The 21,734-nt window shown below is 50.9% G+C and overlaps 1 long non-coding RNA gene across 1 annotated transcript; it reads right to left on the bottom strand.

Moving 5' to 3' along the window:
• Positions 1-11,150: 11,150 nt before the first annotated feature.
• Positions 11,151-11,919, bottom strand: LOC131589912 (uncharacterized). The gene is made up of 3 exons (XR_009279881.1): positions 11,827-11,919; positions 11,491-11,547; positions 11,151-11,189 (listed from the first exon to the last, which is right to left on the bottom strand). It is a non-coding gene; the product is annotated as an uncharacterized LOC131589912 (long non-coding RNA).
• Between the last annotated feature and the right edge of the window lie 9,815 nt (positions 11,920-21,734).

The raw sequence follows: 21,734 nt of genomic DNA on the forward strand, positions 1-21,734 counted from the left end.
GATAAAACAGCAAAAAAGTTAGGAAAAATTTGGCGAGTTGTGCATAATACTCTATTGAAACATCAGGCAGAAAAAAGAGCGGCTCAGCAAGCAGTAGAAGCCTATAAAAGGAATGCACGGTATGGAGATCATGAACCTTTAGCGCCAAGTGTCTCTCAAGTAATTATACCTGCTTCTAGCAGTTTGGGCACAGATGATTGTGCTTGGCCCTCGGCGCCCCCTCTCAATGAGTCCACAGAGGACGCTGAAGTGCCTGTCGTAGCCACCTCTGATATTAAGGACCCTTCAGCCCAATCTGTTAAGCCTGGAATGCGTAGTTCACAATCTCCGCCAGAGCCAGATCCTGTCCCTGGGGCAGAGAGTGACCTGTGGGAGGAAATGGCTAGACAGAGGAGAGAAGCCTGGAACGCATTGGCTAAGCATGGGCTAGAGAGTGGGGATGAAGTCACCGTGGAGGCGGCAAGGACGTGGGCTCTGCCTGTAGTTTACACCCCGGGGGTAAACCAACAAGGACAAGCTGTTCAGTTAGGGACCTATACACCTCTTGATTGGAAGTTATTAGCTCAGCTGCGACAGACAGTGAGTCAATTTGGATTTAAGAGTGAACCAGCTAAACAAATGATAGACTACATATTTGATACGCATTTGCTAACTGCCAATGACTGTAGAAGCATTGTGAAACTGATGTTTACTCAACATCAGCAGCTGCTGTTTAACGCACATTGGCAAGCTTTAGTTCAAGAGTCGGTTGGAGTTCAAAGAGGACCAGGTGATCCGTTACAGGGAATTACAGTGGAAGAGATGATGGGATTAGGAAATTATAAAAGAACCGAGGCTCAGATGATTTCCGGACCAGACAAAGTTAGGGAAGCTATGCATCTGGTTAGAGTTGCTATCAGTCAGGTGAAAGATAGCTCAGGAATTCCCATGTATATGGGAATCAAACAAGGGAGAGAGGAGTCTTTTGGAGACTTTGTTGATAAGGCTGCTGCCGCTATAGAACGAGCAGGGGTCCCTGAGTATATGCGAGGGGCTTTGCTTAAACAGTGTGCCTTGCAGAATAGTAACGAGACTACTAAAAGAGTTCTGTCGACCCTGGGGGCTAATTGGACGATTGAGGAAGCCTTAGAAAGAATGGCATTACAGCCAACAGGGCAACAAGCATTCCTGGTGAATGCCATTAAAGCATTAGGAGAGGGGTTACAGAAACAGGCAGAAAGTACACAGACACAAGTGTTAGCTGCTCTTGCTCCGCTCCGCGCTCAAGCAGCAGCACCCGCGGCGGCGACCCAGAAGCCCCCTTCCATGAAATGCTGCCGCTGTGGAGGAGGAGGGCACATGAGACGACAATGCCGCGCGACTGGGGTCTGGTGCCAAAATTGTCAAAGCAATACGCATAACTCTTCTGCCTGCCGCCGACGTTCGGGAAACTCGCGGCGGAGCGCGAATGGCGGCCGCGCCCAGACACAAGTTGCTGCCGCGACATCAGCGCCACCTCGTGTCTACAACCAGCCACTGCCGGGAGCCTGGGACTTGACTTGGCAGCAGCAATAAAAACAACGCTGATGACAACACACCCTGTTCGAATTCCTACGGGAGTTTACGGCCCAATAAAGATTAGGGGACAAGTATATGGAGGACTTTTATTGGGGCGCTCCTCGATTTCTGTGATGGGCCTATTTGTTTTACCTGGAGTCATAGATGCGGACTATACCGGAGAGATACAAATTATGGCATATACGCTCTACCCTCCAATTACTGTTGAAGCCGGTCAACGCATTGCCCAATTTATACCACTGCCACAAACAACCAAAGGCATTCAAACATTGATGCAAGGCCCTCGGAATAATCAAGGATTTGGATCATCAGGGATAGCCATGCTCACAATGGACTTAAACAGCAGACCAAAAAAGAAAATAACATTGAAATATGCTGAACAATCAGTAGAACTCTGGGGCTTGTTGGACACGGGAGCAGACACCAGCATAGTATCTCCGGAGTATTGGCCTAGCAGTTGGCCATCCAGACAAACCATGGATACAGTGACCGGAGTCGGGGGATACACGCTAGCTAAAAGAACGCCCCCTATACAAGTGATCATAGATGGGCAAACATTAGTGGCTGTGTTGTCGGTTGTCCCTTTACCTCCAACAGTACAGTGTTTAATAGGAAGGGACATTTTAGTCCAGCTTGGAGTTGTTCTGTCTAATGAGCACCCTTTGGAGTAATTGCCATTGCTTGGACTTTCCCTATTCCACTTACCTGGACAACCGACAAACCAGTGGTGGTTAAGCAATGGCCTCTAAAAAGGGAAAGTTTGTTGCAAGCACATCAACTAGTCAGAGAACAATTTCAACAAGGTCATCTAAAGTTGTCTACTAGCCCATGGAATACTCCTATATTTGTGATTAAGAAGAAATCTGGAAAGTATCGTCTTTTGCATGACTTGAGAGCAGTAAATGATCAAATGGAAGCTATGGGAGCATTGCAACCAGGTCTCCCGAATCCAGCTATGCTCCCACAACACTGGGCCCTTCTGATCATCGATTTAAAGGACTGTTTTTTCACTATCGCCCTCCACCCACAAGATACAAAGCGATTTGCCTTTACCTTGCCTGCAATTAACAGAGGGGAACCTGATAAGCGATTTGAATGGACAGTATTGCCTCAGGGCATGCGTAACTCCCCTACCTTGTGTCAACTATATGTCGATGCAGCCCTACAGCCTTTGAGGCAAAAGTGGCCTGAGACCATAATTTATCATTACATGGATGATATTCTTTTTGCTCAAAAGCCCAAATTCACTTCTGATCAATTGAGAGAGATCCAAACTACATTGGCAAAAGCATCTCTTGTGGTTGCTCAAGAAAAAATACAACAGACCGCACCTTGGAAGTACCTGGGATGGACTATTACCAATCAAATTGTGCGTCCACAAAAACTGCAGCTCTCAACAAAAATTGTCACTTTAAATGACGCGCAACGCCTACTTGGCGATCTTCAATGGTTGAAACCCATAGTTGGCATCCCAAACACCTTACTAAACTGCCTTCGCCCACTGTTGAAGGGAACAGATCCCAGTTCGCCTGTCACGATTTCCCCTCAACAGAACAAAGCAATCAAAGATATTCTCCAGTGTATAGAAGTAGGTTTTGTTTCCCGTCGCGATATTGATTTGCCCATTGACCTTACTATATGGAATACCTCAGAACATCTTCTCGGCGCTCTTACACAATTGCAGAAAAAAGCGGGGGAAATGAGGGTCCTGGAATGGCTATCCCCACCACTACAAGCAAAAAGGACAATAAGTACAAAAATTGAACAGATGGCCACCCTGTTATGTAAAGGCCGTACCAGGATAATAGAAATTACTGGAACTGAACCTACAACAATTTACATACCTATAAAAAACGAAGACCTAGACTGGTACCTGCATAATTCGGAGGAGTTACAGACAGCGTTGCTGGGATCAGGAGCATCTGTTTGTACAGGGCCTTTAATACCACAACATTTCCAATGGTTAAAAGATTGGGACTGGGTTGCAAAACCGTTGCGGTCAGACCAGCCTATACCAGAAGCCGTTACGGTCTTCACAGATGCCGGGAAAAAGTCAAGGAAAGCAGCCATAACCTGGAAGGAAGGGTCCCAATGGAAACATCACATGATTGAAGCGGCTCCAGAAGACAGTCTGCAAACATTAGAACTTCTTGCCGTTGTGTGGGCATTAAGTAAACTACAAGGGCCTTTAAATGTAGTCACAGATTCTTACTATGTAGCAGGGGTAGGACAAAGAATAGAAGATGCAGCAGTCAAGGAAGTCCAGAACAAAAGACTATATGAATTGTTGTTGCAACTAAAACGGGCTGTGAGGGCTAGAACAGAACCCTATTGTGTTATTCACATTCGAAGCCACAAGTGGGATGTAGGATTAGGAGAAGGAAATGCAAGGGCAGATAGATTAGTAATGAATGTAGTTGATGACAAAATAACAGAAGCCAAGGAGTCGCATGCTCGATTCCACCAGAATGCAAAAGGATTGGTGCGAGAATATAGAATAGCAATCCAAGAGGCAAAAGCTATAGTAAGAGCTTGTCCAGTTTGCAGTCATCACAATAGTGGTACAGGGTTGGGTTGTGGCGTAAACCCTAGAGGGTTGAAGAGTAATGACATTTGGCAGATGGATATCACGCACGTTTCTGAATTTGGCAGAATGAAGTATGTGCATGTCACCATAGATACATGTAGCAAATATATCTGGGCCACAGCTCAATCGGGGGAAAAGGCAAATCAGGTGATTAGGCATTTAACCAGCTGTCTCGCAGTAATGGGACTGCCAAGAGAAATAAAGACTGATAATGGACCTGCATATATTAGTCAGAAGGTCAGTCGATTTATGAGATTGTGGGGAATCAAACATGTTACAGGAATTCCTCACTCACCCACGGGGCAAGCCATAGTTGAAAGAGCAAATGGAACCTTGAAACAGTATCTAAGAAAGCAGGAGCAAATAACAGATCCGCAGGAAAAATTAGCCAAGACTCTTTTTGTTCTAAATCATTTATGTGTTTTTGGGGATGAAAGTGAACCACCAGCAGTTAAGCATGCAGAAAAGGAAGGACAGAAGGAGAAACAAAGTCTAAAAGCTGTCGTTCGATATAGAGACCCGAAAACAGGACTATGGAACGGTCCTGCGGAAGTCTTGTATTGGGGCAGAGGTTATGTTTGTGTTTCCACCCCCTCAGGAACACTGTGGATTCCAGCTAGATGGGTGAAGCCCTGGATTGATACAGCCAATGGCCAGTAACCTCCTTGAGCAGCTCTCCATATCCGTGAACACAGCCCTCGAGCAACTACGAGGATTGACTGGACTCGAATTAAATTGGGAGACACCGCAGGACTGGGTATCAATCGTTACCGAGCTCCGTGGATACCGTAAACAAATTACCATACCAGATATTGAGTGTGAAAGCTGCCCTGGGCCGTGTTCTGTGCGGGTCAGGTTGTTATGTGGGGGATGTGGTAAGATTGTGTGGATTGCAAAAGGGTTATTGAGATCACCTTGGTGTAGGAAATGCTACCATGAGTGGCTAAGCGTTAGGGAAGAGAATGCAGTAAGGTCCTTCATCGCGTATAGGAGGACACAAGGGTTAGACCCCACGCAGGAAGAACTTGAGTGGGTAGAAAGGGCTTTTCAGACTCAGCAACATGCAGTTAAGATTGAAAAACAAAACTACTCCAGCGTTATGGGAGTTCAGTGTGTGGGTAACATTTTTATCCCACCATGGTGGCAAGTGGAAGATAACAACTGGGGTGAAGTACTGGCTACTAGGGCTATGGTTGAGCAGTCAGCTCATAACTACCACAGCAATCCTGGACATCAACCCGAGAGCTAATATGTGGATTGCATGGGCCAATGCAACAGGAGTTAATTCCTTTTGCTTATCCATGGCTACCCCAAGTGATCCATTTAGAACATGTCTCATTGGACTACCCTTAATGGATTTTGAAGAATTTGATGCTTAGACTAAATTCAAAATAGAAAGAAATCATACGGTAGCATGCATAGCGGCCTTTTTATCAACTAGAGTCCCAAGGGTACAACCATTTCTTAATAGCCAGTGTAACCAAACAATTTGCCCCCCTTGTCAAAGAGGATCATTTATGCCAACAACATTTGCACAACAAATGGCCAATATTACGATGACGTTAAATAGAACAGGAACAGAACCTCAAGAACTGCAGCTGTTGGGATCTAAGGCAGGAAACTATTGTATCGAGTTCGGGCACCCCGGAGAATACCCATGGGAAGACCCGCTTAGCAGGCCCAGTAATGGCAGTACTATTGTGTCTCCTTTTGATCATAGATATCAGAAAGGCACTTATTGTGGGTCTAGATTTATTGCAAGTATTGATGCTATTAACCGAAGACCAAAACAATTACCACCCGGAATCTTTTTAATTTGTGGGGATCGGGCATGGGTAGGTATACCATCAAAACCTTGGGGAGGCCCCTGTTATCTTGGAAAACTTACGATGTTTGCCCCCGATTTTCAACAACTTTTACATGCTAATGGTACTTGGAATCAGAAGCGAGTTAGGGAGCGGCGATCAACTAAGCTGCTGGGAGAAGGTTGTCAGGATGAAGTACAGCTATGGGACAAGCCCGCAAATACCATTGCTTCTATACTTCTCCCCGGAGTTGCAGCAGCACAGGCGTTAAATCAGTTGGGAAAACTTGCCTGTTGGACCGAGAAACAAATAAATGTAATCACAAATATATTATCTCAGTTAGCTGTAGATGTTAGTAGTGTTAGGCATGCGGTATTGCAAAATCGTGCTGCTATAGATTTTTTATTACTAGCTCAAGGACATGGGTGTCAGGATTTTGAAGGGATGTGCTGTATGAATTTGTCAGACCATTCTGAATCTATTCACAAGCAGTTACAACAATTGAAAGACAATATGAAGAAAATCACCGTTGAGTCAGCCCCAGTAGGTGAATGGTTGGACTCATGGGGTATGAGAGGATGGGTGAAAAATGTACTTATGATGTTGGCTGGACCAGTTTTGCTTGTTGTTATAATTTTGCTTTTTGGACCATGTATTTTACAATGCATTCAGAACCGCTTAATTGCATTAACTACGGCCTTGTTAGAAAAACACGCTAACCTCGTAATCCAAAAAGAAAACGGGGGAAGTGTGGAGACTTTTGTGGCAGAATGGTTAGGCGAGAAAGGCCATGACTGTACAAACTTGCTAGAGATAAAACATAACTAGTGCAGAGGCAGTCTCAAGGCCGGATTGCCCTTGAGATATGGGGAGGAGAACAAGAATGTGGTAAACAGAACGAAAAAGAAGGACCAGGGACGGTCTGGTAACCGCAAGAATGCAGAAGCACATAGCTATGTTTCGCAGTGTCGTAGATAGCAGAATAACCAATGATGAGCTATACTTTTGCAATATGTATGAGCTAATTAAATCATGTATTTAAACACGAGTGTAATGATCAATAAACGAGATTTGCTTGACGACCACCTGGTGTCTGCGTCTCCCTTCTCCGACAATAGCCTCTTGAAGATGCCACCTCCTGTAATGGTTAACAGTTCTATTGTTGTGATGTCTGCTTTGTTTGAATGGTTTCTCCAATTATTCCCCTAAGTCATTGGTTTGCTCCTAGTTTGTATCCTCCTACCCACCTGCCAATCCTGCCTCAAGCCTAGCCCTTGTTTTGTCACGTTCCCCATCTGTCATTACACCCATTTGTCAGTTTTCCCTCAGGCCAGCCTCCTACCTGAACCGCCCCTGTGGAAATCCCCTAATCTCCAATGTCCCATTGGCCCATGTGACCCACTCTGCTCCCCTTGTTTCCTCTATTGTATTGTTGAATGGAACCTTCCACTCCTCCCATAGTTTCTTCCTGTTGGTTAAAATTTTGTACCCACCCTCTGGCCTCCCCCAGATAAAAACCCACACAGTTGTGTTCTTGGTCTTCAGTCCCTGGATGCTCCAGTGGAGTAAAAGCCTTTGGAACCCACACTGGAGATCTCCTCCTCATCCTTGTCTCCACCGTGAGCCTACCAATATCCTTGTGCCGTGGAGCATTTGCTCTAAGCTGCACCTTGGGTCACCCTGCTCCCGAGTGTCACGATCCGCTAACACAAGTGGGAGTCGTGAGAGGTTTGTTTGATCTCAGAGTACAAAACGGACACCAAGGGATTTCAGTTTAAATCACAACAGCATTAATGCATCTTTATTTTAGTGCAAACAACATGGGTTATGCGATAGAGGATAGGGAGAGAGAGAGAGGGAGAGAGGGATAAAGAGGCAAAATGCCAAGAGAAAAAAGGGGGGGGGTTATAGCTACCAACGGACGAGACAGGGTCGCCGGTGTCTTCTTCCATGGGGAGATCTCTCTCAAAGAAAGTAACTTGGAAAAGTCATTTTTACAGTCTGTTTCAATGCAAGGGGCAGCTGGCCAAGAGGTGGGGAAATTCCTCGGCGATTTTGATGAGACCCCTTGCTCTGGGAAGCAGGTGTAAGGTACAGAACAGGCCGCTCCTTACAAGTCCCTGCTCAGCAGCAGGAATGAAGGCAGTGTACCTTGACAGCACAGCAAGCACACCTGCAAACCATCACCTGGCAAGCTTCCACATCAACCAGGCCAGAACCCCTGCACAAAATTCCTTGGTGTCTTCAGAGTCTCGGTCTCTGTTCTTGCAATGGTTATGAGGCAGATGAGGGAAACTTCGGACCGTCTCTTACAGGCCTCTGCCCATGTTTAGAGTTTGAACACTCCATCTCTCCATATTTTCTCATGAATTAAAGGGGATATTTTAGTGTATCACAGTCCATGTCCATGGCCTTACCAAAAGAACTTTCAGCACCAATACTAAGGCATCTCCTCATTCTCCTTTCATCTGGGACTTGACTCCTTCTTTACTGACTTCATGTTGTCTTCTACATGTCCTCACTCTGTCCTTTTCTCTCACCCAAGGGAAGGATCGAGGTCTGCAGGTCTCATCTGTGCACTGAAATAGTTAATATCTCACCCAGACCTGCAGATGATCATGATGGTTTTTGCCTGGTCCAAAAGCAGTCACAGTGATGAATTTCAGGCTGCCCTGGAGCTGTGCCAAGATCTCAGGGGGCCCGGCCAGAACAGTCGTGGCTGTTCTGCCTACATGGCTGGTCCCAGGCCCCTGCTCCCTTCAATTTCAGCTGCGGGCCCATGGCTTCCCTTCCCTGTGCCCGGCAGCCGCTGGGGCCGTGCGGGCCGTGGTGAAGGGGGCCTGGTGGAGCCCGGCTCGGTGCAGGCCAGGGTGGAGCAGGGCCAGCCTGACCAGCACCCAGTTAACTCTTCACAGCTGGAAACAACAGAGAGCTTTCCTTGGCTTGACTGTCTTTCAAATGTGGATTTCACAGAGGAGAATCCAGCTTCTAAATGGTTTCATAGGTTATCAATTCTCAGAGCGAGCCAGCTATTGGCTTTGCTAAGCACAGAGGAAGCTCTTAGCAGCCCCCTCCTAGAAAAATCATTTGCATGGGTGGCTTCTTCCCTCCTCACCAAGTATCAACTAATATAAACCAGCACAGACACTCACAGTGTAACAGGAAGCAATTTTGAAGCAATTGTTTTAAAGCAAAATCAGTTATTGCACAGAGATTGATGTCACTCCCCCACACCACTGGAGAGAGACAGTGACTCCACCACCTCCCCTCTGGCCAGCTCATTCCAATTCCCCATCAGCCTTTCTGTGAAGAACTCCTTCCTATAGTGAAAAACGAGGTTCACTCACTTAATAAATTATAAAAGGTTTAATATAAACAAAAAGACAATTGGGAGACAAAGATAATAAAGCAAAGGGTTAAAACAGCCAGGGTATCCTGGCGCATTGCCAGGAACACACCTGGTATCTTTGGAACACTCCTTTTATCCCATTCTGCTGTGGGGTTTTAATGCATACTCATATTTTTCCACAAAGTATTTTGCATGTCTACGCCCTGAATCCGCCTTTTTAGAGCATGTGTCTTAAAGATTTTATTTCCCTTTATCACATTTTTATTTGGGCTGGGCTTCCTTCTTCTGCAGGCGGTCAGTGTTGATAGCAGCCTGGGCCCCTTCATTTGTTTCCTGGAGGTTATCTTGCTTTGCACAGACAGGACATTGCCCTAATGTCCAAAATTCTTCTTCACCTATGCCTAAAACTTAAAGCAGGAGAAAAAGACATTGCAAAAGTATGTAACATACAGCATTCATCTTAATACTTGCAAAAGCCAGTAGCACAATATGGATTTATAACAAGGTACCTTTTATTGTCCTGTATTTTTGATCTAGTAGTGGCTCTTTTTGTTTTGTCCTATGTACTAAGTGGTCTATCTAAAGTCTGATGTCTGTTAATCCTTTGTCAATTCAATAAAGAATTAATTTTATAATAAACCTAATCAGCCATTCTTAAGAACTTGTGAATGAGAGACATTTGGGGTGCAGGCTGCCTCAAAATGAGCTGCTGCCACAAAGCTGAGACAAAGGCAGAACTTGTCTAAACTTGTCTCCGTTTGTAACAGCAGAGCCCAAGCAGAGGCGGAGGAAGAAGGAGCAGGAGCTGTTTTGCGGCCATGCCCAAGAGAGACTGGAAGGATGCCCTCCCTCTGGTCTCACTTGCTTGGCTTTCTGACAGGCTCTGAGGCAGGGGCTGCAGTTCCTCAGTTGTGGGGCCCAGAACCAAACCCAGGATCCCGGCACTGCCTGACAGCGCTCCGGACGCCAGCACGGTTGTGCGTCCGAGTCTCGGCCACCGTGCTGCTGCTTCATTTGCTCTTAGACACACCCACAGCTCCCTGTTAAGCCCAGATGCTCTCTGGTTCTGCCCTCTTCCTGATCCTGAGCAGGGATGGAGCATTACTGTGCTTTCAGGAAGCTATTCTTGAAAGCCTCAGGCATTCTAAGCTCCTTTGCCATCTTGTGGATGCTTGACACAGAACCCCTCACAGCGGGGTTCAGGGCATACTCAGCTTGGCTCTTCCAAAATCCAAGGCTCAGGGTACTCAGCAAGACCTTTAACTCCACAATGTTGTGGAACTGGACCTTCAGCACAGGGACCTATCCAGCCTGATCTGCGCTCGTTCCTCTGCGTCTCTGAACAAAACACAGTGCAGAAGAGAACAGCAGGAGGGGCCTGCGTGTCTCAGGGCTCAGGATTTGTGTCACAGAACTCCAGAATTGTGACCCTTCAGCTCCACACAGATGCAGGTTAAGTGAAAAAGCCAAACTGTTTATTGCTGGAAGACAAAGCAAAGGGATGAGTTGAGAGGTAAAAAAGGGGGTGGCACAGTCTGAGGGCTGGGGGGATGGAGCTGTCAAAAAGGAGGGAGAGTGGAAGGGAAAAAGAAGGAGTAGGCAGTGTCTGAGGGCTGCAGGGAGGGAACTATCTACAGGCAGGGAGAGGGCTGAAGCCACATGAGCTTCCCACAGGCTCAGCTGTGCCAGTCATTAGCTGTGCCTGGAGCTCCAGCTGGTCTCTTCTGGTGTCAAGGTATTCTCATCGTCCATGGCATCTGGAGGTTTTAAATGAACACTGTTTCTTCTGAGCCAGCAGATGAGCCTACTTCTGCAGCTCTTTCACTGAATATCAGTTGAACTACTGTGTTTGTCTGGGAAGGGCTGTCATTCCTCCTCAGGGCTTAAAAGGCTGGAAGAGAGAGGAACAGAGCCACAATCAGAGCCCGGATCTGTGGGAATCCTAGGAGAATGTCCTGCCAAGGCCATCCCAGCCTGCTCTTGCCAGAGTTACAGGAGGGGAGTGGCCAACGGGATCAGCTGCAAGGTCCTGGTCACGAATCCACACCCCCCAAACCCCCTGCTTCGCGTCCCTGAAATCTCTCTGTGCTCTGCCCACACCACCCCTCGTCCACACAGGGAGCAAAGCCCTCTGTTGCCAGGGCAGAGACTGCAGCTCCCCCCGCCAGCCCCCACGGACAGCATTCACTCACCCTTACTGAAGGCCTAGAGCTCTTCCTGCTGCCCCCTCATGGGTACCTCGACCATCTCTGGGAACACAGAGCCTGTCAGGGCCCCAGCGGCACAGCCCCCTGCCAGCGCCGCTGCCAGCCCTGGGGCCACACGCCCTCCCGCCCCGGCAGGGCTCAGCCCGGGCCCTTGCCGCATCCTGACTCAGCCCAAGGGCACGGCTGCCAGAGGCCGGCAGCAGCCCCGAGGGCAGCCGGGGCTCCAGGGCGCCGGGCCCGGGTGCCGCTGGACCGGGGCAGCAGCCGGGGCTGGGGCCGAGCTGCGGTGGGGCGGGGAGGGAGCCCGGGCTCGTGGCTCACCGATGAACCTGATGGCCGCCGCTCGCAGGGACTCCTGTGGGCTCTGCAGGTACGGCAGGGCCCGGCGCAGGTGCTCAGCTGCTTGCCTCTCGTCCTGTGCCAGCTGCAGAGAGCGGCAGGAGGGAAGGGTTGGTGCGGGCTCTGCCCCTCGGCCGGGCGCTCCCTGCGGCCAGCCCCGGCCTCCCGTGCCCGCCCAGCCCTGAGGCCCGGCCAGCAGCCGCTGGCGCCGGGCTCTGGAGGGGGCAGAGGGCCGGCTGCTGCCCGGGGAGCTGCGGTGCCGACCCAGCCCACAGCCCCAGTGGGCCAGGGTGAAACAGAGAAATTAGGAATCATTTATAAAAATTGCCTTGAGTAAAAGAAGGGGCTACAAAACCTGTGTGAAATGCTGACTGCTCCCAAAAGAGCAGGAAGAGAATAAAGACTGCAGGATGAGATAAAGAGCTAGAATACGTAAACAGGATGCAAGCATAAATGCACCATAGGGTGAGGGGGTTCCTTGGATTCTTTTGGACCCCTAAGCCACAAGAAATGGAAAGAGAGGGTTCAAAAGAACTGAAAGGAGCATGCACAAAAAGAGAAGGTGAAAATTTCAGCTGAAGGAAAATTGGTGACTTCAGCCCCAAAGGCCTCCAGACGACCACCAGAGTGACCAACAAGGAGCAGTGCGCAGCTGCAAATAGGCGTGGAACTAATTTTAGTATGAAGCGGGGACAGGCAGGGTTAGCAAATGAATATGTATTAGACATACTGTGTAACCCTAGTTTGTAGAGAATAAAAAGGGAGAAACAAGACTCCAAGGTGTGCATGCTTTCGGAGGAGATATCCCCCATGCACCTCAGCACTGAATAAATTCATACCTACTCTCATAACTACTCTGTGAGTTACAGAGTTTTTCTATCCGCATACCAAGGGCTCCATTGGCACCCGGCTCGGGGCCACGGGAGCCTGGAGAAGAACGTGTGCGGCCCAGGGAAGGGAGCGGTGTGTGGGGCGCAGGCTGGCGCCCCTGGGTGCGGCACTGGGCAGGGGCACAGATGCCAGCACCACACACTGAGTGCTGGGGCCGAGGGTCTTCTCCAGGCTGAGGCTGGGGCTTCCAGGCTGTCCTTACCAGACACTCTGCAAAGTTCAACAGCTGCTCCTTCTTCATCAGCTGCTTGAGATTCCTCCTCTTTAGGAACTCGGCCACTCGAATCAGCGCTTTCCGAGAGGCCTGGAGAGCAGCAGAGATGCAGAGATGGCACTGCAGCCAAGGGCACAGGACTCTTGTCTGGGTGACAGGGCCCAGAGGAGGCTGCAGCCTGGGAGGTTCTAGGGCATGAGGAAGCCAATGCCCCTGCCAGGGATGCACCAGCATCACACAAAACCTGACCTTCGCCACATGCTGGTTCTCATCATGGCAGTGGATGAAGAGGGGAATCAGGCTCTGGCTCAAAATCTTCTCCAGGGGCTTTTTTCCCTCATCCATTACCAAGTCCATCATCTTGAAGAAGAGGTCAAGGGAGAGCAGCTGCACATGGCTGTGATCCTGGAGGAAAGGAAGAGAAAAAGAACTTAATACCAATTACTCCAGGCTCACCTGGGTGAAGGCCCAAATATCTGTAAAGCACAAAGTTTTGTACAGCAGCCAGTGCTCGTGGCTGGGGGCACAGAGCCTTACATGGTCAAAGAGCAGCAGGAGTGCCTCAGCCAGCTTTGGGGCAGTGGTACTGGATATCAGGATGTCTTTGTTCTTGAGCATATTAGTGAACACATGGAGGGTCATGCCAACCACATCTCTGTCTGCATCACCCAGCAGCTCCAGAAGGCTTTGAGACAGGCTGCACATTCTTATGGCCTGTGTGGAAAACAAGGCTGTGCTGGGAAGCCATGAACGGCCCTGGCACTGCAACCCCACTCTGCTGCCGCCGGGTCCAGAGGCCAAAGGCCTGTCCCAAAGCACTCAGGCAGGTGAGGCAGGAGAGCTGGGAGCAGCTGCCTCAGCTCCTGAAGCCCAGCCAGCACAAGGAGCTGCTTTCCCCAGCACAGCTTCAGCCGCTGCCCTGTCCTCACCATCGAGGGATCCTTGCTGAGCACCATGAGGCCTCTGAGTGCCAGGCGACGCCTCTGCCTGCACTCATTCTGCAGGTGCATTGACATGATCTCCAGGATGCTGTCACCACATGCACTCAAGTCCAGGCAATCCAGGACCTGAAAGGCACAGGGCAGTGAGAGGGGACCCAGCTGGCAGGAGCCTGGAACCACACAGGGCTGGGTCCAGGCAGCGGCACAGGGAGCAGGCACTGTCCCAGGCAGCTGTGGCTATGCAAGGGCAGAGAGCTGAGAGGCAGGTCAGTGAGGTAGTGCTGGCCATCAAGCTCACCTCCACAAGGAATGCCAGGAAGGGCAGATCCCAGCATGGCTCCTCCCCGCTGAGCAGCCGGAGCAGGCGGAGTGCAATCCCAGAACATAACGATAGGGAGGCACCGTGCATCTCCCTGGAAGGGGGGAAAAAGGCACCAAGACCCTGAGGTGGGGAGGGCAAACCTCTCCTAGGAATAACTCACTGAGGTCTGGTCTTTCCTCAGCATCCCTGGAGGGACTATGGGTACTTTGGGAGGTGGCTCCTTCTGGGCATCCTCTCCCGGCCTTTTCCAGTCTGCTCAGCCATCTCTCAGTGACCCTCTGACCCAGGACCACAGGACTGTGGGGGACACCTCAGGCACAGGGCACAAAAGCTGGAGGTAGCGGGGAGAAGGGGGACTCACCTGGCCAACAGACCCACGGCATAGTGCTGGGTGTCAGCACAGAGCAGCGTGTCCCAGCCACGCTTGCGCTCCATAGCCATCAACTCACTATCATAGTGCAAACAGCAGAGCAGAGCCTTCATGGCCTGCACTGCAAACCTGTGTGCAGAGCAAAGCCCAGGTCACACTGGGAAAACTGGCAGTGTCTACAAAGGCATGGGAAGGACAGGAGGACTGGCACCTGTTGGGGTTGCTGGGAAGGCGGTGTTCCTCCTGGCATGCTCTCCAGAAGATGTCAGCTTCCACTGGTGGCATCTGCTGGGTGGTGATGACAACATGGAACAGCAGAGCCACAAACAGGCGGGCAGAATAAAGGATCATCGCCTCGTGGCACTCAGGCACTTGGATAATCACCCAGAGCACCAGAGTTGCCTGCAAAAGAAGCACCCAAAGACAGAGCTCAGTTCCGAGGTGTCCATGGGGCAGGGCCCAAGGGGAGACACAGGGGGAGCAGCGGGCCTGGTGTCCCCTGAGCCTGCCCCTAGCCCAGGTTTCAGCCCAGGACTCCCAGAGGCAGGGAGAGGGTGGAGAGCTGCTGGAGAGGTGATGTGGGACTGAGCAATGGCCCATAAACTCACAGCCAGGGAAAAAACCTTCTTGTTGTCCCCATCGGAGGTGCACATGCTGTGCAGAGGCCAATCCTCCATCACACAGAGCAGTGTTGCCAGCACCTTCTCCACTGTTGGTCCTGACGAGGCGATAGTTCTCCACATCATTGCAGCAGCTCTGTGGGATCAGAGCTCTGTGTCAGGGGTGTCTCAGTCATAGCACCATGACCTATGCAGCTGTGGGAGCCCAAGTGACAAAGCCCCAGTGCCCTGAGGGGCAGGGAGGGAACATTGGCAGCAGCCTGGAGAAACAGAGGGGCCCGAGGCTCCTGGACCTCTCTGCCTGTTGGGCAGACCCCATTGGACAGACTGTGCAGGGCAATGGGCCCTAAAGGCTGGTGAGCCCTGAGCTCTCAAGGCACGTGCGCCCCATACCTGTCACATGATGGGGCACAGTGCAGCAGGGTCAGCACCACATCAACAGGGTGTTTTTCAGCCAGCTTCAGAATGTTCATGGCCAGCCTGGCACCCACAGTGGCATGGGACATGAGACTCTGGTGAATGTTTTTCACCATGGCTGGCACCTGGAGGAGGCATGGGGAAGACTTGGAGCACTGTAAAAGGGATCAGCTTCCCCAGCTTCCCCCAAGAAGTGCTTCCCTTCCCACCACACTGTGCTGGCCTGAAAGGCTGAGGGGGCCCAGTGGCCATGGCTTGAGGGGGCACACGACCCTGGGAGGCCTCCAACCCTAGCCCCAGGCTGGGTACCTGCTGAGAAGAAAATCCTCTCTCCTCAAAGAAATCTGTAGAGGGAGCATGAATAATTGTGGGAGTGGGCATGGTGTCAGTATTTGCGATGTCCTGAGCCACTCCAGTGTTGGCGTTTGTGGTGGCCACGTCCTCAGTCACTTCCACGTCATCCTTTGCCCTGTGATCATTCATTGCACTGTCAGAGTCTTCTGAGCACTCAGCCAAATCTGGGCTGGTTTCAGTCTTTGTCATGCCCTGAGTCTCTTCATTGACAGTGTCTGTGATGGCCACACCAGTGCTGAAGTTTGTGATGGCCATGTCCTCAGTCACTTCCACGTCAGCCTTTGCCCTGTGATCATTCATTGCACTGGCAGAGTCTTCTGAGTGCTCAGCCAAATCAGGGCTGGTTTCAGTCTTTGTCAGGCCCTGAGTCTCTCCACTGATAGTGTCTGTGATGGCCACATCCTCAGTCATTGACATGAGAAAAGCCTCTTCCCAGTTTTCAGTCACTGAGGTGTCAAACTTTTCTGAGTGGTCAGGTGAATCTGGGCTGACATCAGGCTCTGCCTGGAGCTCAGTCAGCCCAGAGTCAGGCTTGGCTGTGCTCTCAGTTGCTGTGGTACTGTTCTTTCTACGCTGAATGGGCACAGACTTCCGGAACATCTGCAGGAGAACAAAGGGAAACTAGGCATGTTCCATGGAGTACTAAAAGTGCAGTTCTCCGCTGAGCAGTGACAGCAGGCCCAGACCAGGTGGGGATGGCTGCAGGTACCTTCAGCGTTCTGCGGAAGCGGCCACGGGAGGGATCCTGCTCTTGTGTCCGGTCCATGGCTGCAAAGAGCGAGCGCAGCCAGAGCTGAGGGGCTGTGGGAGAGGCTGGAGAACACAGCCCAGCCCTGCACTCCCCAGGCAGGGACAGCCCTGGGATGTGCCAGGGGATGGAGCAGGGCTGCTGTGGGGGGTGGGGCAGCCCTGGCCCCTCTTCCATTCTGTCTGTGGGCATGTCCAAAGCAGGTGGGATGGGATGGGGCCAAGCTGGTTGCAGCCATCAGCCCTGTGGCCCAGCTCTGCCACTCACCATCCTGCAGTGGCTGGAACTGCTCCGGCTCTTCAGGCTGTTGTGCTGGAGCAGCTCCAGTGTCCTTCTTTCTTTTCCCCCTGACCACTTTGAATAGGCTGAGGAATCTGCCTGCCATGCTAGAGTCTGGCCTTGAGGGCACCTTAAAGAGAGATGCCTTGGGAAAACTCTGAGTCAACAAATCCCGCAGTTGTGCCTTGAAGACGCCTGCGGTAGAGATGCTGCAGGAAGACTACAGGACAGCAAGTCCTGCAGTCTGCTCTTGAGGGCTCTGCCACAATGACAGGAGACTCCTCTTAAATGATTCTGGTCACCGAGTCCCACAGTCTCACCTTGAGGGCACAGGCCAGAAGGATGGCAGATGCCTCAGGAAAGCTCTGGGTTACCAAGTCCCACAGTCCGGCCTTGCAGGCACCTGCAAAAGAAAAGCCTCGGGAAGGCCACGACCACCAAGGCCTGCAGTCTTTCCACAAGGTCACCTGTAGGAGTAAAGCCTCGGAAAAGCTCCAGGTCAGACACAAATGAGTGCGCTGTGCGGGGTCTCCTCACAGCACCGCTCTGGCGCGTCCTGTCCCGTCGCATGCACCGAGCACTGTGGTGTGGTCCTGTCACTGCCAGCTCCTATGTCACCACGTGTCACAAAGGGCCCTTTGACACCCTGTCCATTTCCATCCCATGGTGACCATATGTCACAAAGGGCCCTTGCACACACTGCCCTCTGCCCTGGGGCCGCCCCCATCCCCCCCAGAGTAGCCCAGGTTGGACGGAATCCCTTGCCCAAAGTGTCTAAGACAGCCTGACCAGATCTTTAGGAACGCCTCAAACCATCAGCAAACGCTGCCCTGCTCTGCAGGCTCGGGGCAGCAGAAGAAGCCCCCAGGGCTGCCGATACAGATGGAAGGGCACGGGGCTTTGCACAGAAGCTGGCATGGCTTCCTTTGGACACATCCCGGCTGATGGCCATTCTAAACTTGCAGGTGTGACACAGACAAGGAACGTGTGGGCCAGAGCACGAATGCTGCTCTGAGCCCTGGGGCCTGGCCAGCACTGAAATCAGCAGGTGTGGCAGAGTCCCCACCGACACAGACCTGCCACACCCCTGAGTCCTGGCAGCACTGGTGCCCATCTCCTGCCCCAGAGACCTGTGTCCCTGGTGGGCTTCTGTGCCAGAGGGCAGCCAAAGCCCAAGTGCATTGGGGACTGGGCTCCTTCCTGCAGGGGTCTTGGCTGGAGCTCCTGGAGCTACTGCTGGCCACTCTTGCTATCTGTCAGATGATGTTGCTCCTTCCTGGAATGATATTTTCCATGGAAGGGGTTTGCAGTAGCACAAAAACACCATCCGCTGCTGAATTTCTTAGGATGGTTAGATTGTACAGAAGCACTGTCATGTTTCAGTGTGATCTTCGGTCTGTTTTTCTGGGAGAAACATTAGCCCAGTCTCTGATGTCCAAGGCTTCAGTTGCTGCCTGTCTGTCTGTGTGCAGCTGATACAAGGCAAACATTTTCCCCAGACACAAAAAGTCCTGCCTGGACAATCACAGAGCTACATCTATTTTTAGTTTTAACTTTTTAAAATTTTTCCAGAGCCTGCTGGCTGTGTTCAAGGTTTTCTCCCAATTTTCTCCCTAGTGCACATTCTCCAGAAATTGTGCTTTTACATCCTTTTGCATTTATTAAATTTACCTGCAATGACCAGTCAATCAAAACCCTGGGAATACTTCAACTTCAGGTTGAACTCAGGCAAAATACTTATCTCCCACATCTGAAGCCATGAACTGCCAAGTACTGTCCCTGGTGTCATACCCTGTCCCCTGTAGGTGTCCTGATGCCATTTCAAAGGGGTTGCTAATGAAAATAATTTTAATATTTTTGTAGTTTCCACATTGGCATTAAAATCCTTGACTAGAAAAATCACATGTCAAAATTTCTAGGATTCTTCCATACCAAAGCTGTCATTTTCACCCTGGATTTTAGAGTGTCTGAAGAGTCACACAAGATTTTTGTTTTAGACATTACAGAAAAAGTCTTTGCTGTTTGGCTATACCATTCCATCAGCATATAATCCTGATGATTCCTTTAGGCAGGAGCAGCAAACGCAAGAATGAGCCAAACAAGCTATTCCTGTGTTCTCATGTCCTGCACAGCAGTAACTGGGAATTCAAGAATGGATTCAGGAGGCAATGGGTGCACAGGGAGCCACAAAGACTTTGGGATGCTGAAATGGACCAGGCTGGTGCCTGTGCCCAGGCTGCACCGGGCTGAGTCCAAGTGGGTGATCTAACAATGGTTGAATGGACACACCATGGGCCACTGGAGACTCCTGCTCCTAATTCTGTGAGCTACAATATTCACCTGTGATTCACCAGATGATTTTTTCATCTTTGCTTGAAATCCAGGAGAAGAAAAGGTCAACATGGAGAGGTGTTCTTCCAATTCTAGTGACAAGTGTGTGCACACCACCTGTGCCCATGGTAGGGTGGTTGGAACTGGATGATGTTTATGATACTTTCCAACACAAAGTGCTCTGGAATTCTGTGGTTCCCCAAGTGGAGAGCAAAACTGAGCCATGTAAGTCCCTGCTTTTTTTCAGCGCATGCTGCCCCTTCCTTTGTTCTAAGCAAGTCCAGGGTTTAGTTTCAGAGCTGACGCATCTGTCATTAAGATGCCTTCACAGAAGAGAGGGAGGACAGGTGTAGCACAAGGCTTGAACCTCATCAGTGTCTCTCTCTCACGATGGCACCAATGCCACTGCCTTGGGACACCTGAGTGCGGAAGGCGAGCCTGCCCTCAAGCACGGCCATCCAAGTCAGTCAGGGGCACAGGCTGCAGCTGAAGCTGCCAAGTGTTGCTGTGAGGCTGCAAGTGAAGAGAAAGCCATTGTGGCCAATTCTGCTGAAGCCTTTTGCCAAACCAAAGGCAGCTGTGCCCACAGCCTCCCCGTTTGGCACCCAGCTGCTGTGGACGCCTCACTGCGCAGGTGCCGACGTTGGGGCTGCTGCTGTTCCTGTGCCCACTCTGCTGCTGTTTCTGGGGGCTCCAGAGCCTCTTCAGCAGCAGCAACTCTGCAGCCCTGCTCGAGGAGACATCGCCACCCTCCCCATGGTGGCAGCAGCTCTGCAGGCCCCGAGCTCTGTGTCAGGAGAGCCTCAGTCACAGCACCATGGCCTGGGCAGCCGTGAGGGCCTGGGCTGGCGGCCAGCCCTGCCTCTGCCCACTGCCCCTTATCACAGGCACCCAGTGGCCATGGCCTGGCAGCACGACCCTGCCCTCCATGTCCCCAGCCAGCCCAGCCTGGGCACCTTGGGCTGTCCCCACCCTCCTGGAGGGGTGGTGTCCCAGCCTCGAGGGCTTCTGCTGCAGGCCTGGGAGACATTTTGTGGAAGCACCAGATCAGCTGGGTGTCAGGAACAAGGCGGCTGCCCAGGGGCTGCTTATGGCCTCTGACACCCAATTCCTCAGGTCTTTCCACCACCCCAGACCCTCCTGGGCCCTCTGTTCCCTCAGAACCCCTTGCCACCCACTCCCTCACACATCCCCCTTGTGCCTTCCCACTGCCTTGTCCCATCAGAGTCTCTGCAGCCCCTCATCCCTTCATGGCCTCCCAGCATCCCGTCCCCTCAGGGTCTCCTCCAGCCTGGCCCAGCAGCGCCTCAGCCCCACAGGAGCTCCAGAGGAGCTGGATCAAGGGGCACCTGGGAGCCCTCAGCAATCCAAGCAGCACCACACGAGCAGCAGGACACAGATGGCGCTTCCTGGCTGGGACAGGGCTCGTAGCTTCAGCAGAACCACCATAGGCCAAGGGGCTTCTGGCCATTTTCCCTGCACCACTGCACACCCTGGCAGGTAGCTGAGCACAAGCACCCTTTTCCCCCTCTTCCGCTATGCCTCGCACACCCTGGGCAACAAAAGAAAGATCTTGGGACTCTGTTTATTATAACATATCCTGTATTTACTGTAGGGAACATTTTAATAGAGTAAAAGCATGATATTTTAGTAAAAGCCTGTGTGCACAACCCAGCTTTTAATTCAGATGACAATATTAAAGGCAGTGTTCTTGAAACTCTCCTGGAACAGCGAGATTAAAGGAAAACAATGGCCTTATGTACTTGGAAAAGAATGTAAACAATATGTTTTAACCAATAGTAGCTTGCTAAGCCCCACAAACCCTGTAGGACCCTATGCAAGCGTGCTAAAGATAGAAATAAACGACTTTTGCTATACTTCTGTGAAGACTCTGTGAATAGTCTGAGCGGTTTTCCAATACCTGGCTCTCAAACAGGGACCCTTTGCAGGCAGAGGGAGCTCGGCAGGTCCGCGCAGCGGGAAGACGTGGAAGCGAATCGGGGCCAGAGCAGATTCGTGCAGTGGGGAGACGTGGAAGTGGATCAAAACTGGGTTGGTGGGTTTGCATGCGGTGAGACGTGGAAACAAGCCTAAGCTGGGGAAAACCAGGACAGAGGAGCCTGGGGCTTCTTTTCTTCCAGGGTGGCAAAGATGGAACTCAAATAAGATTGTAATGCTAAAAGTGACTCCAAAAATGAAGCAAATATTTCTGGATGTATCACATCCTGCCATAACTGAACAGATGGAATTTTGAGGAGACTTGAAGGATTTTGTAGATTTTACTTAGATTGTGTGGAAATTTGTAGAGGTTTTGTGGGATTTTTCTTGAATTTTGTGGGATTTTTTCTAGATTTTGTAGAAATTTGTGGCGGTTTTTTGGGATGTTTCTGGAAATTGGTGGGG

This window comes from Poecile atricapillus, chromosome 30 (assembly GCF_030490865.1).
Source record: "Poecile atricapillus isolate bPoeAtr1 chromosome 30, bPoeAtr1.hap1, whole genome shotgun sequence".
In the NCBI taxonomy this organism is placed as follows: domain Eukaryota; kingdom Metazoa; phylum Chordata; class Aves; order Passeriformes; family Paridae; genus Poecile; species Poecile atricapillus.